We start from the raw sequence: 15,088 nt of genomic DNA, 5'->3' as shown, positions 1-15,088 counted from the left end.
CAATAAAATATTAGTATAAAAAGTACTATGGTGAAAATAGAATAGGATAATTATTTAGATACTGATAGGGAATTACTTTAGATAGTGTGGACAGAGGTGGCTTCTTCTCCAATTTTATCTAGAAAATTCAACACTGTAGAGAGATTGAAAGAATTATGTATACACATGTGCGCCCTCATGTCATTTTACAAATTGTTCCCATTTGGGCACATTTGCTTTTCTTTTGCTGAATCATTTGAAATTAAATTGAAGACATTGTGATACTTTATCCCTATATAGTTTAGCAGTTGGATAATAAGAATCGGTTCTTCTTCTATATACCCCCAAATCATTATCACAGCCAAGAAATCTAATATTTATAAATAATACCATCATGCAGTAAATATCCAGATTTCTCCCATTGCATACAAATAGCCTTTATATCTGGTTTTTGTTTGTTTGTTTGTTTTTACCTTGGATCCAAACAAAGAATACCTTCGCACTGCATTTGGTTACTGTGATTCTTGAGTCTCCTTTAATCAAGAGCAAAGGTAGGCAAATTTTTTCTATTGAAGGGCCAGAGAAGAAATATGTAAGGATTTTCTGAGCCAAGAGACAAAATTGAAGCTTCTGTGAAGGTACTCATATAGCAAGAGAAAAACAAATAACCAAATGTTTTATGTTGATGAAATTCAAATCATAATAATATTACAAAATAGCACCTATTTTGTAGTACAGGTCTACTAATGAGAAGAATGGAATTTTTTTTGGGGGGGGGTAATGTTTCATTTAATTGGGATTCAAGATAATGTTCCCTAATATCAAAATCAATTGCAAATGTTCTTCTGTTAATGTTGATCTGTAATGAAACTACACATTTCATTTTTGAAATGTCTTTGCACACAATTAGGTACTGCCAAATACTGACATCAATTGATAACCATATGAATTTAATTAAGCATATTCATTGTGCAGAAGGCATTTATAAAATTTTCTACATTTGCTTTTTAATGTTCCTATATTAGATATTAAACACTTTCAGTTGAAGTTTAGGTGGAAGCTCTCAATTACCCTGCTAAATAGGTTTTGAAACATCGGAATTGATTTTACACTTATATCAAGGTCTGATAAACACTACTGGAACTCTACTTTGAGGTCAAGAAATCTATCTGCTGCAAACTTGTGTGGGAAAAGAGTTGTTTCTTCTTGTTTTGACTTTTGAAAGCAAAGAAAGGAATAAAGTAAGCTAACATTACTTCTTATTCATTGATAGTTGTTGAAATGACTTTAATATAAATTTCATACATACACGATGTTTCACATTATACTTTTATGTTGAATTCATAAGGAAACATTCTTCTGTCTGCAGTGATATCTAATAAAAAATAAATTTTAAAAAATCCACTCAATGCTTTATTTATTGTGGTTAAGGATGTTTCCTCATGTTCAGAAAATCTTTCCTCTCAATCCTGAGCTAAAAAAGATCACATTAAAATTTTACCACTGTTAAACCATTGAATTGTTGTGTGGCAGGGAAGTTCTCTTCTATTTCTGACAAGTTCACAATATTGATTATGACTAAGTCCGTGAAAACAAATGTAGTTCATATTTGACACTGCTAGTTAAATAACACATGATGGATTCAAATATTTTTTCACCAAGTTACCTGCTGATGAATAATACAATGATTAAGTAGGTTTTGAACACTTCAAATTTCTACAAACTTTGTAAATTTTTTCCAAGTAAACCTTTTTCTACTTCACACTGGCCATTGTCATTAACACCTCTTAGCAGATTCCACTTCAGGTTATACTGATTTTTGTGTTTTCTCAACTTTTATGAAACTATTCCCACCTGTACTGTTTCCACAGAGACTAGTAATTGCAACTAATTGCAACAGAGCCCAGAAACAATGGACCAGCAAGGGAACAACAAGGGACCAGCAAGAGACCAGCATGCCTTCTCAGTTGACTAAGGTTTTCCAGCTATATCAGCCTTTCTTGAATTAAGATGTCTTTCCATGGATGCCTTAGTTTGGACACTTCTAGAGGCTTAGAACTCAGACTTGTAGCTCATTACATTCCCCCTTTATAAATATCATTCCAGTTCTGATATATTGCATTCCAGCAGGTTATCAAACCTGAATATTTTGATGTGTGTTTACTACAAACAAAACTATTCTCAAAACCACCACAGCACAAGAATTCAAATTAAGAAATCGAATCAACATTGCTACATTACCACTCTCTAATGTTTGCCTTCTATTTAAAGGTTGCCAACATCTTATTTAGCAAAAGGATCCAGTCTTTAAAAGGATCCAGGAGTCGTCTTCAACTGTCATGTCTCCTTATTCTCTGTCAAAACATAATGGTTTCTCAGTTTTTGCTTGACTTTCTTAATCATGACCATTAAAGATGATGGACCTCCTGTTTTGTAAGATTGTCATTCAGTTTGGGTTTGTCTGATGTCTCCTCATGATTTGGGTTATGCATTCTTGGCAGAAATATTGTGGAAGTTATACTGTTTTCTTTTCTTACTGCATCATATCAGATGACAGAAATTTCAATTTTTCTCTTTAGTCAGAGTTCATTTTCATCATTTGATTAAGTCAGTCTCTTCTCTAAAGTCACTTTTTTCACTTTGAAATTAATAAATATTTTGTGGAATGTACTTTGGGACTATTCCACTCCTCATCAAACTTTTACTCATGTAAATGTATTTATAACTATGAACTCATGGTTTCTTGTGTCATTCAGTGGGTTATAATACTTTGTTATCATTATTACTTCTTGTTGTTGTTGTTCATTTTGTTTTATTTTGTTTTATTTACATAGCAGGCACAGGAAATGAACCCAGTTCTCGGCATGGCAGGCGCAGACTCTTCCGCTGCACCACCATTGCCCGTCCATCATTATTATTTGGATTCTCAAACTTTCTCTAAATTAGCCAGTGAGAGCCCCTTCAAACTAACTTCTGTCTCCTTTGATGTAACTCCACCATTCTCTAATTCCTTAGTTTTTTCACATAATGAGATGTAACAGGCTTATCTTGTACTTGCCTTGCTCTAATCCTGGAATCAGCTATTTTCCAATGAATAATGGTTCCTATCTGTGGAATATGGTATTTATGAGCCAAGATGTGGGTGTTAGTTGAGCTTGTTGCAGGCTCCCCCCGGACAGATGTAAGACTCCTAGGCCCTCTCAGTGGTTGGAGCTACGGGATTTGTGTATGCAGACTCACACATTGATATCTATTTTCTTTTCTCATTATATATCATATCTGTCTGTCTAAGAGCTATCAGTAAGCCCAACAAAAATAATCAAACAAATAAAGGTGTAATTGAAACTGGAAGAGTGTAGTTTTCTTGGTTACCCACCTGTTAAGACAAATCCCATACAAAGGGTTGCCTTAAAAAACTTTATTGGTTCATGGTTTAAAGGCTAGGGAAAATCCAAAATTGAAGCATCAGCAAGGCAATGCCTTCTCCTTGATGACTGTGGTACTTTGGGTTTGGCTGCCAGTGATCCTAGGGTCCTTGGCTTTTCTGTATATTGCAATGCTCATAAAATATCTTCTTTTGCTTTTAGGTTCCAGGTTATCAGTGGTATATAAGTAATCAGAAGTCTTAAGGTTGACTGTGGCATTAGAACTTGTAGGAATGCCACTTGACCGGGGCTCGGATACCAGACTTTCTGAAGAAGTGGCATTCCAGTGGGTTCTAAACAAAAGCTGACTGGATCTCAGTGAGTAAAGGGCAGAGTAGAAATAGAAAAGTCTGTAAGAATAGCAGCAACCAAATAGTGTAGTATCTTTTGGTCATCTGGGGGAGTCAGTGAATTGTATCAGTGTAGGTATATGAGGTCATGATCAAATTTGCATTTTAAAAAGATTCCTCTGGTTATAAGGCAGAAGTGAGATTCATATGAATGGAGATCGGTTTGGAAGCTATTGCAATAACCCAGATAAAATGTGAAAGTAGTTTGGCATGGTAGTTAGATTCAGTTGTCAACTTGGCCAGGTGAAGATGCCTAATTATATTGCTGAGGACATGAGTGATGGCGTGTGAACCTCATCTGTTCCTCATTACATCTGCAGTCAATTAGGAGGCATGCCTGTTGCAATGAATGATGTTTGAGTTAATTGGCTGGTGCTTAAATGAGAGCGCTCAACGTAGCACAGCACAAGCAGCTCAGCATACCTCATTTCAGCACTCGCAGCTCAGCCCAGGCCTTTGGAGCTGCAGAAAGGAATCACCCTGGGGAAAGTTGTTGGAACCCAGAAGCCTGAGAGAAGGCCATCAGAGATTGCCCTGTGCCTTCCCATGTAAGAAAGAACCTCAGTTGAAAGTTAGCTGCCTTTTCTCTGAAGAAATATGCATCAACTAAATAAAACCGCTTTTATTGAAAGCCAATCTGTCTCTGGTGTTTTGCATTATGGCAGCTAGCAAACTACAGTATTTGGACTCAGGGGATAACTGTAGTGCTCAATAAATATATATTGCATGCATGCATGAATGAAGGAAAGAAAAAATGAAGAGTAGACTCACAATGTCTTCTCCTAACCATGTTATTTTCCTTCTAGGCAATTCTAACTCATCTTTCAGGGTGGCTCACATGTCATCTCTTCTGTGACTCCTTTGGTACTGATTCTATTCTAACCCAGTGCAGAATGGACCACTGCTTCCTCAGTGTGGCTTCTATTTCCACATTGTGTTATAACACTGACTACACTATGTAGAACCTGTGTGTTTACTTAACTGTGTCCACCATTAGCCTTTGTTCTATTACAGGTCATAGAGTGTATAGCCAGTTTTATCTCAGGCAGAGACATACCTTATTTATTTTCTGGATGAAGGATTCTTTCATGAAACTCATAAGGGCAAAGGGTATTTCATACCATGAATGAAGTTAAACCATGAATGAAGTTACAGACATAGTGGAAAGTGGTTTAGCAGTCAATTATTTGGAAACCTATTTCTTAGCATTAGTTCATTTCCTAATTTGTAGTGTGACCTTGAGGCTTGGGGCAGGGGGAGTGATAGTCCCTTGCTAGTTCTTAGTGTCTTCTCACATGCAAAATAGTAAGTAACAGTTAATAAGTATTGAGAGATTCCTTATACCCAGGCACTGTTATGTTGAAAGTGCATCTCGCCTTTAATGCTCACAAGAGAAGCAAAGAAAGTTGCAATAACTTGCCCACTGTCACACAGCCAAATGGTGGGAGTCAGTGTAAGCCCAGGCAGCCTGGAACCATAGTTGATGACCCTAAGCACAATGTTAGATGGGAATTTAAGTAAATGATCTTCCAGGATCACCATTATAACATGGCATTCACTGATTCACTGACACCAACAATTGGATGGCAGTTCACGGGGAGATGGAGGTTAGCAAAAGAGGAATGAACATATATCTACTTACGGATGATTATTACATAGATAATCTTATTATATATGTGGTTAGGAATATAGGATGGGTTGTTTCACCTGCCATTTTATTGCTATTATTGGAAACAGAGGTATGCCCTGAAATGTACAAACAGTCCAAAAGGTACATGAACCCAGCACCTTCGAAATGGACTAACTATGAAAGCAAACTAAAATATAAATATGAAACAAATCAAGGGAAAGTATTTTCATGATGATTGGTACAATAATTAACTGAAAATTAAATTGAAACAAACAACAAACACAAGCCAATATACAAAATGAAAATCCATTTGATGCTTATATTAGGAATGTAAAGAAAAGCTGAGGAATCTGTCAGACACTTCAAGTTGGTCCCAAAGAGAACAGATACTTGGTGGTTGCTTTTTCATGATTTCTCATCCTCACTGTCAGCCTACAGGATAAAATGGAATAATTTCAGGTTTATTAGCATTAAGGCACACTGAGTTTGCCTATGAGAGACAAGTAAAAAGCACAGTGGGCAAGGCCCATTTAAAGACCATCGTTTGCTAATTGCAGGTGTGAAGAAATCTGTAGGATGCAAGTGACAAGAGAATGGAACAGGGCAATGAAGCCATTTTCCACCTTGCAGCCAGCAGTCTTCTAAAATCCAGCTCATGCACACCTGACACAAAAAGCTATTCTCAAACTGAGAGGGAGGATTTACTCTGCAGGGATTGCACCCTGGAGATTTTTGTGCATAAAGGTAGCTTGTACTAGAGGCAACACAGTTTTCTTCAATTTTGTTGGTTTTATGAAGAAATGGAAGAACTTATATAGCACACACTCGATGGCTAGTTGTGGACACAAACATATTGAAGGAATGGAGGAAAGAAATCACAAAGCAGCTACTGTGTTTTAAGCATTTACACTATTTGATTGAAATCAACAAACTACTTTGAGTCAGGCATATTATTTTACTCTTATCAGCAAAAAATTGAGACTTAGGAAAGTTAAATAATTGACCAAAAGTCAACAAAACTAGAAAAGCAAATTCAATTCCAGTTTTATCTCAACCCAAAGTCCATACTTATTTCAGAATATGATGTTCTCAGATTAGGTGAGTTAAAGACAAGTTTGCTTTCTGTTGCTATGCAGGTCGACACTGTCTATATTCAAACATTGATTATCACTTAACTCAGGTTCGTAAATCAGCTTTCATTCTGAGGCATGGCCTCAGAGATTGTTGTTTAAATCAAAAGTGTTGTATTATAGATTGTATGCTCCCACTGTCTGCAATGTCACTTTCATAGATCAATAAGCAAAGAATGGAAAGCAGGAAAGTCTAGTTATAAGAGAAAAGCAGTCAAGAAAAAGACATAAAATGAGAGCTCAGGTGTGTTTCATAGAATTTCCAGTCTTGCCCATGTTTGCCTCCTAGCATATAATGGGTGTCTGAAAAAAATGTCACATTGTATGAGGAACTGAACTGGATAACCTCAGAATTCCAGCCAAGATTATACATTCCAAGAAAGAAAACTTTCCTAGGAAATCTATGGAGATTATCTCCTGGCAGAGATAATTCCTTGGCAGCTTCTCTGCTGAGATTGATTATACTTTCCTATCTTTGGGACCCATGCATAGACCAAGCCTCAAGTTAAGTTACTTCTTATCAAAAGGTTGTTGATTAAGCAGAGAACCTCATTTTCATGGCAGCAGGATGATAATATTTATACTGGTCGGAGATCAAGGGACGAGCTGCTAGATCCTTGCCCAGTGCCTTCCTCTGAGGAAGCAGGTTCAGTGTTTGTTGTGGGTGGGAAGGCTCATTGGACAAGCTTCCTCACCCTAACACATGACAAAGGGATTTGGTTTAAGATAATGTATCACTTATTTGTCCTTGAAATCATCTCTCCTTATTAGGCTCCAAGTGCATTGAGGGGAAAAAATCAGGTGTTAAGGGGCTACCACCTCCCCAAATCTCCTAGCATTTAGGGAGCAATTTGTCTTCATTCATTGTGTGCATGACTGAGCATGTTTGGTCTCCATGAGGGTCTCTTTGCATATCCTTTTATAGCAAAACTGAAACAGGTACCAAAAATAGGGTAGATGCTTAGAAATATTTGTTGAGTGATGAATGCAAGCAATAATATATTTTCAGTGGCTTTATTACCACCCATTCTCTTTTATGCACTAGAAAGGAAGCTATAAAATATATTGAACACCCACTATGTGCTGAACATTATGCTAACTATTTAACATATATTATTTCATGGGAATTATTTCATCATTTGCAAGATGCGAAAGAGAAACTCAGTGTAGTAGTCACATAGGTAGCAAATGACAGAGCTGTGATTCAAATCAAAAGGTTAAAAAAAATGCATTGTATCTTTTCATATCCCTGAGACTTCTGAAGTCCCCAAAGTAGAAAGGTGTGATCTTGAAAAATGTAGCAAAACGAAAGGATATTCAATGTAGATGTATACTCAAGCTTAGGAATGTCTCTACTGCAGTATTCTAATGGAAAAATTTTCCAAACACGGGCTAGAGATTCAGGTTAGTAGAGATTCACAGTTGCTATAAAGCCAGATAAGGTCTTTTAAGATTGCCCTTAAGGTTAGCTAGGGTATCACATCAAAGAAAAATAGGCCATGAATCAATTCTGCTAAGAGTGGACACAATCTTTTTACCATGACATTTATATCAAAGTTTCAACCAATTTATTCTGTAGTTGGGACCCATATGAAATATTTATTTATTCGCTGAACATTTCTTGAACATTTACTGAGTGTGAGACCTTCTACTAGACTTTGGAGATGCAGAGATGCCCATGCCATGGCCTCTACTCCAAGACTTTCATAAGGAAGTGATGATAAGGCAATAAATTATCTGGAGTTCAGCTTTTGTAGTTAGACCATCCATATTTGGTAAAGCACCCGTGGAAATGTGCACCACTAGGCTGGTGTAGATGGAAAACAGATATAATAAATGGAGGGATAAGGTCATGTTACTCATCCAGGCTAAGTTAATCTCCATTATACACAAGAAAAAGCTTGGTTCACTGCTCTCCTGGGCTACAAGTGGCTGTTTTAAGAAAGATGCAAGAATAAGTAAGTTCTCTATCCCATTCCTCCTAATACCTCTGGGGTCAACAGTCCTGAGCTTGTCTCATGCAATAGTTGGGGAAAAAATTATTCTGTTTTCATAGGCACATAAAGTATCTGAAGCAGTGGTGGGAATGAGAGACAAGGCTGAGGATCACCAGGATATCTGACTTCTCCAGGTGTGTGGTTAACGTCCATCCACCCATCAAGATAAAGGAGAGAATCTTGACAAATGGCAGTCATGTGAAAGTGAAGGTTGTAGGCAGGTCAGAAGAGTCAAAGAGTGGTGATGGAGAATCCCAGCCCAGCCCTGGGTGAGCCTCCCTACATAAATAAGGTTGGTTTTTCAAGCAAAATCTCTGTTAGCCATGAGACTTGGGGATTTATACAGACACACACACTCAATATGGTCTGTCCAGTCATCAGGGTCTGAAAGGCAGATAATCATTCTTTCCCAATTTTCTTTGGAGGCAAATACCATTCAGTCATGTCTATTTAGGTGAAAATAATTTTTAAAAAATTAAGGTCTTGCTGTTTAGTCCCTGTTTATCAGAGAGGCAGGTGGCCCAGGTGTGTTTAGAGGGCTAGCACAGCATTATTTAATCCTCTTTTAGCTAGTGATCATTAAGGTAAAATTGTGGCCAAGATACTACAAATTTTCGTTAAAACAACTATTGGTTGGTGTTACAGAAATCTGGTAGTTTACCAGGACTCACTGACTGACCAACTATCTGGAGAATGATGAAATGGCTTCTGTCTTTTTTTTTTAAGAAAGCTTTTTTTATCAGTCATTAGACTCTTGGCCTCATAGCAAGCATTCCAGAATCTCTCATTTTTGTTATTTCAGCAGACAGCACCTCAAGGAGTATAGCATTCTAGGTCTTCTACAAGCTTACAAGGATTTATTTTTCTCCTTTATCTCCCTTTATTTCCTGTAACATAGACCCCTCTGCTTCAATCAGTTTAACTGCATGACCTTGTTGATCTTTTCCTTTTAAAGTCAGTCAGACCTAACTTCCGATGTCAGCCCTGCTTTATTATGATGATACAAACTTGGTAAATACTTCATGTCTCTGTGCCTCAGTTTCCCATTGCCAAAAGTTGAGATGATTATTAAATCCATCTCAATGGATTTAATTAATATTTATCATGATATTAAACTATCATGAGGTTTAAATGAGATCGCCTGGAACAGTCTGCTACAAATTGTCCCTTGACCTTTGGTGCCCCTAACTTTCTGCTTCCAAGACATGCAAGTTTATAAAGATTATGATAATGAGATTCTAGAAAGCTATTCACATCTTATTCATACATATTTGTTCTTCAAGATCCAGCTCAAATATTGCCCTCATTTTGATAATTCTTTCCTACCTTTTCCCTGGGACATTAATTACTGTTGCTTCTTATGTTTTGATAGTACTCTGTATCTCTGTTATAATGCTTATCATACGGTTTGATAATCACTTATTCATACACTAATTTATGTAATGAAGATTTATTCAGCGTCTCTCATATCCCAGGACTCTGCTAGCTTCTAGAGATAACATTAGAACAAGATACACTTTTTTCCACCTACATGGAACTGACCATCTGTTTCTCTCTCTGGACTTGAATGAGACCCATGTATTTATATGCCAATTGTCCAACATGGGGTCTGAATTTAATTCCATCTGAAGACTCACAGGTAATCATGCTACTATAATACATTGGACCCCTAGATAGAAAATCAAGGCTTGCAACTGCATCCTTTACCTGGCATCTGTGAATGACCCAAGGACTCTCTCCTCCATGAGTTTGTGGATCTTGGAAGGTGAAAGGAAGACAGAATGCAGGGAGAAGAAAGTACAGGTATAATAGAAAACAGTGTCAAGAGACTCTGAGAGGTGGAAGGGAATGTGATCTCCATCTCCAAGCTGGAAAGCATTTTTTTAAAACTGTCAAAAATGCACTGTAACAGTAAAAATAATAAACAAATTGAAACAAGCAATGCAAACTGAGAAACCTAAGAAAAGCCTGCAGGCTTATCAGGCAGAATGCCTGGAAATGCATCCCAATTATGTCACTTGCAGCTTTGTGACCTGGGCCATGGTATTTTTCTTCTCTGCATCTGTTTCCTTATCCATAACCTAAGGCTAGGAATATCACTTCTGTTGACGTAAAGTAAGTTTCTTAGAGCAGTAGCTGGCAGTGAGCAAGTGTTCGAAAAATACTACTATTTTTTTTTAAATCTGCAAATTTTTCTTCAATATAGAAATCAAAGCTCTACTCACAAGTAATCTATGTGCAACTCCCCTTCCTCCAATATTGGCAGACAGTATTCTTTCTCTCTGAATGTGGACCCATTCAGATCCTCTCTTTTTGAAAGAGAAGACCTCTTGTGGCCTTGCCCTGGACCACCACATAATTGCTGATTATCAGGCATCAGTTTCCAACAGAAAGAGAGCTGAAATGAGAGTCAGGAAATCTCACTTCTACTTGACTCCTAACTCATCATGTCAAATTTAAGTTAATCCACCTCTCAAGGACCTCTCAATGTGTTCAACTGTAAAATCAGAAACTTGGACAGATGTGATGGACTGCAGAGGGCCACAAGCTCTTTCGTGCTGCAGAGAGTGCTGAACTGTGTTAGGGCTAGTCCCAGGACACTGTGCAGGCACAGAGGGAGAAATCTGCAGAGTTGGAGCAGCTGTGAGCAGACTTACCTTCAAGGAGAGATGTTTTTGCACAGTTTTGAAGGATGAGCCAGGACTGGTTGGGATGAGCAAGAATTAGCTGGAGGGATGTGGGAAAAGGAGCTCTTCAGGCAGAAGCACAGAGATTAGCAACCGGACAGGTCTTCCTAGAGCTTTTTCTATACTGGCCCCTCCTTGTTTTCCACCTAACACCCTGGCTGACCCTTGATATTCTTTTGCTTCTCCTCCCACTTACAAGTTTGTCCACAGTTCTATCTTTGGATCAATCAGATTATTTCTCTCTGCTTCATTTGTACCCAAGGAGCTAGTTTCACCAGCTATGTCAGCCTCTCCCTGATAGGCAACTGTCCATTCTGGTTTGTTGGGCAAAGCAAGATTTCTATGATTCTTTAAGATACACCAATTACGTGCTGTAACTTTCCTCTAGCTCAGAAACTTCTGATTTCTATTCTCTCATGGATATGCCAGTATAGCAGCTATGCAGGCATGCAGCCCCAATTTTCTAATTCCATCCTTGCCTGTTCTGCAGCTTGTCATCCTCCCCACACAAATCCAAATTGGTCAACAAATATTAAAGATTTTTTCCCTTGTTCTACTGTCTGTCTCCAAATCAGTGCCCACCACAGTAGCCCTTTGTCAGTCCCTCATTACTGTTAACCCACCAGGACCACTACAACTACCTCCCAAATGTATCCTCCTGTGTTTGACCTCTAACATTCTCAACCTATCATTGCTGAACTTCTGAAACCTGCAATGTCTTCCCAATGCTCACTTAATAGTCATTCAAGACCCACTATAGCCTGTTTTTCATTCTTGTCTCTTTCTCCTCTTCAATTTGTATCATGTTTTTCTGTCAAAGAATTGGTTAAAGATCCTAGATAAAAAAAGGATAAGGCTCAAGGTACATGGCAGAACTGGATAATGAAATTGTTATCCACTAGGAGGAAAGAAAGTCTGGTTTCAGGATTGGCTCTGCCAGTTATTAGCTCTGGGACAATGAGCACGTTAACTTAAACTCACTGAGCCATAGCATTTTTGTTTTTGCTTTTTTGCTTTTATAAATCTAAAGCAGGGGTCAGCAAATTATGGTGCATAGTCCATATCTGACCCACAATCTGTTTTTTCAACAGTTTTATTGGAACACAGCCATGTCCTTTCAATTATGTACTGTCTATGGCTGTTTTTGTCCTACATGAATCGGTTTGAGTAATTGCAACAGAGATGGTCCAACAAAGCCTAAGATAGCTGCTACTTGGATCTTTACAGAAAATTATCTTTATAGAAACAGAAGTCTATAGAGGGACCTCTGTGTTTCTCTAAGCTCAAAATTATATGCACTTTAAAAAGTTTGTAGATAAAGACCAGTCAAATATTAAGATGTTTAATATTTTGAGTATTGCCATTTGCATGCTAGGGGAGCCCAGTCAGGTGTCTTCATCTCTTTGAGTCTCAATTTCCACATTTTAAAACTGAGATCCTAATACTTACCTAGGATGTGGTGAGATTTAAAGAAAAAATACATATGCAAAACTATCTAGCTTTGTCCCTGGCACAAGGTACATATTCAATAAATGTGTTAACTTCCCTGAATCTTCTCAATCTTTTAATCATAACCTGTAAGTAGAGAAGAGTCAAAATGTCTTTCATATTTAACAGGTTTTTGAGATGAACTCCCACCAGTTCACGTGAATATTCCATGGTCAGTTCTGGCTTCTACATCCACATAGATGCATTTTGTACCTTTGCCTCTCCATCTCTCTTTCTATGAATGAAATAAGAAACACAATCTGTTTGCTCAATTTAAGACTCTCTGAATGTTCAGGTCACTTGGGGCACATGCCTCTCTGCAGTGTATAGGGTAGGGAACAGTACCAATAAAAAGTTACAACCCTTTGCTCAGGTGTATGACCTGAGCTCATTTACTGAAAAGGTGGTTTGATCTCTAGGAGGGAAGGTTTTGCAACAATACAGCAAGTATATCCCACAACAGTTTCTCCAGCCCTTCCCCAAAGGAACCTATGACTATTTACTGGGGAGATTGTGCCCTGGGAAAGAAGAATTCCCAGGCATGTCAAGGACTGTTGGACATAGGTCTGAGTTGCCCTCTTATAAGAGTGGGGTCTACCAGTTTTCTTTGCTGTGACAAAGTACCAAAAACTGGATGACTCACAACAGCAGCCTTTATTCTCTCACAGTTCTGGAAGGTAGAATTCTGAAACAGAGGTGTTGAAAAGATGATGCTCCCTCTACAGGCTGTAGGGGTGAATCCACCCTAGTTTCTGGTGGTGGCCAGCAATCCTTAGAGTTCCTTGGCTTTGTAGCTCTGTCACACCGATCTCTGTCTGGGTCATTACATGGCCAACTTCACATCTGACTTGCTCCAAATTTTTCTCTTTTTTTCAAACTCCAGTGATTAGATTTTGAGTCAACCCTCATCCAGTATGACTTCATCCTAACTTGACTACATCTGCAAAGACCCTATTTCCAAATAAAAACACATTCACAGGTATGGGGGGTTAGGATTTTGACATCTTTTGTGGAACATGGCCCCATCCACAAGAAGGTGCTTCTGAACCTATAAGGAGAGGTGGATCTAGGCACTGGAGATGTACTACAGTAGCAAGGGAGGTCCTTTCAGGAGCCTGTCTGTGGGAGCATACTTGACTGACAGCACCCCGGCTGCCACTCATGAACACTGGGGCCGCAGATCCCTCAGGGTGCCCCAGCCAGTGACTAAGCCTGATGGAGACACTGGTGCTGGCCATTCTTCCTGATGTGGGATTCCTCTACAGGGACCTTTGTCTCAGGGACCCCTGTCAGTCTGGTGGATTTTCTCAGACCACTGCCCTATAGCTGGAGTCCGTTCCTACTCTGTCCTTCCTGCTCTATCTTTCCTGCTCCTGTCAAAGACCATGATCTACATTGGGTCTCACAGCTGTTCTCACCCACTCATTCATCAACGTCCACAACCATCTCCCCCAATAAACCCCTTGCACATCTCATCCTGCCTTGGCATTTGCTTCTCCATGAACTCAAACCGACATATTAAACAACCAGAAAAATGGAACCAGCATTCCTTTCCTCAATTATTCATTCAACAAACATTCATTGAATCCCTTTTTGAGCCAGGCACTACACTTAGGATACGAAGTTGAATATATTAGCGTCTCTGTCCTTTCAGGAAGAAAGAACCAAGTAAATATCCTCTCATATATTCTGAGTGAGGTGCACAGATAGGAAAAATAGACTACACAGTCTCAGAAGAAGCGGGGGCGTAAAATAGCTGGGCACTTCCCATAGGAGCACTTAAGGGGAAAAGTCACAAAATTAGGGGATTGGCAAGACTCTAAACGTGATGACTCAAACTAAATTTAACCACATTAAGAAATACGTTAGGATTAAGGAGGATTTGGTTGGGTAAAATGCCTTAGGACTCTAGAAAATTTTCTCATGATGAGCAAGGATTTTAGTTTTGGAGAAATCTGTTTACCAAGCCTATTTACTGAAGATTAGCATCCATCACCTGAATAAACAAAAATAAATGCAGTGATATCAAGCCCATGTATGAAAGAATGAGGGGGGCCTGCAGTGAGTTTGCCAAGGAGTAAATTGTTGAAAATTCAGATTAGCAAAGTGGACTCATAGATGTATTGAAACTGTTATGAACTTCATGGAAACAAGCCCAATTCAATATGTACATTTATAGTGATAAAAAACATAATGGGAATTCCATGGGAGAGGGACGTCAAAACAAGTCCACAGTTGGGGAGTAGGGTATCTATTACACTTCAAATATAAGTACCAAACTATCGGCAAAAAGATAATTATAGAAAGTAATAAATGGCAAATGTGAAGGGCTAATAAAAGTCTCTCACACCTCTTCCCTTCCTTTGATCTCAAAACTGTTTTAGGAGAGGTATCACTCAGCT

At 38.5% G+C, this 15,088-nt stretch overlaps 1 long non-coding RNA gene across 1 annotated transcript; it reads right to left on the bottom strand.

Annotated features, from left to right (window-relative positions):
- Positions 1-5,674: 5,674 nt before the first annotated feature.
- Positions 5,675-13,299, bottom strand: LOC143663469 (uncharacterized). Its single transcript, XR_013165924.1, has 4 exons — positions 13,190-13,299; positions 12,837-12,921; positions 11,169-11,238; positions 5,675-5,816 (listed from the first exon to the last, which is right to left on the bottom strand). It is a non-coding gene; the product is annotated as an uncharacterized LOC143663469 (long non-coding RNA).
- Positions 13,300-15,088: the final 1,789 nt, after the last annotated feature.

This window comes from Tamandua tetradactyla, chromosome 19, assembly GCF_023851605.1.
Source record: "Tamandua tetradactyla isolate mTamTet1 chromosome 19, mTamTet1.pri, whole genome shotgun sequence".
Taxonomy (NCBI): Eukaryota; Metazoa; Chordata; class Mammalia; order Pilosa; family Myrmecophagidae; genus Tamandua; species Tamandua tetradactyla.
Note: the sequence above shows the minus strand (reverse complement) of the source record. Positions and strands in the feature narration are given on the sequence as shown.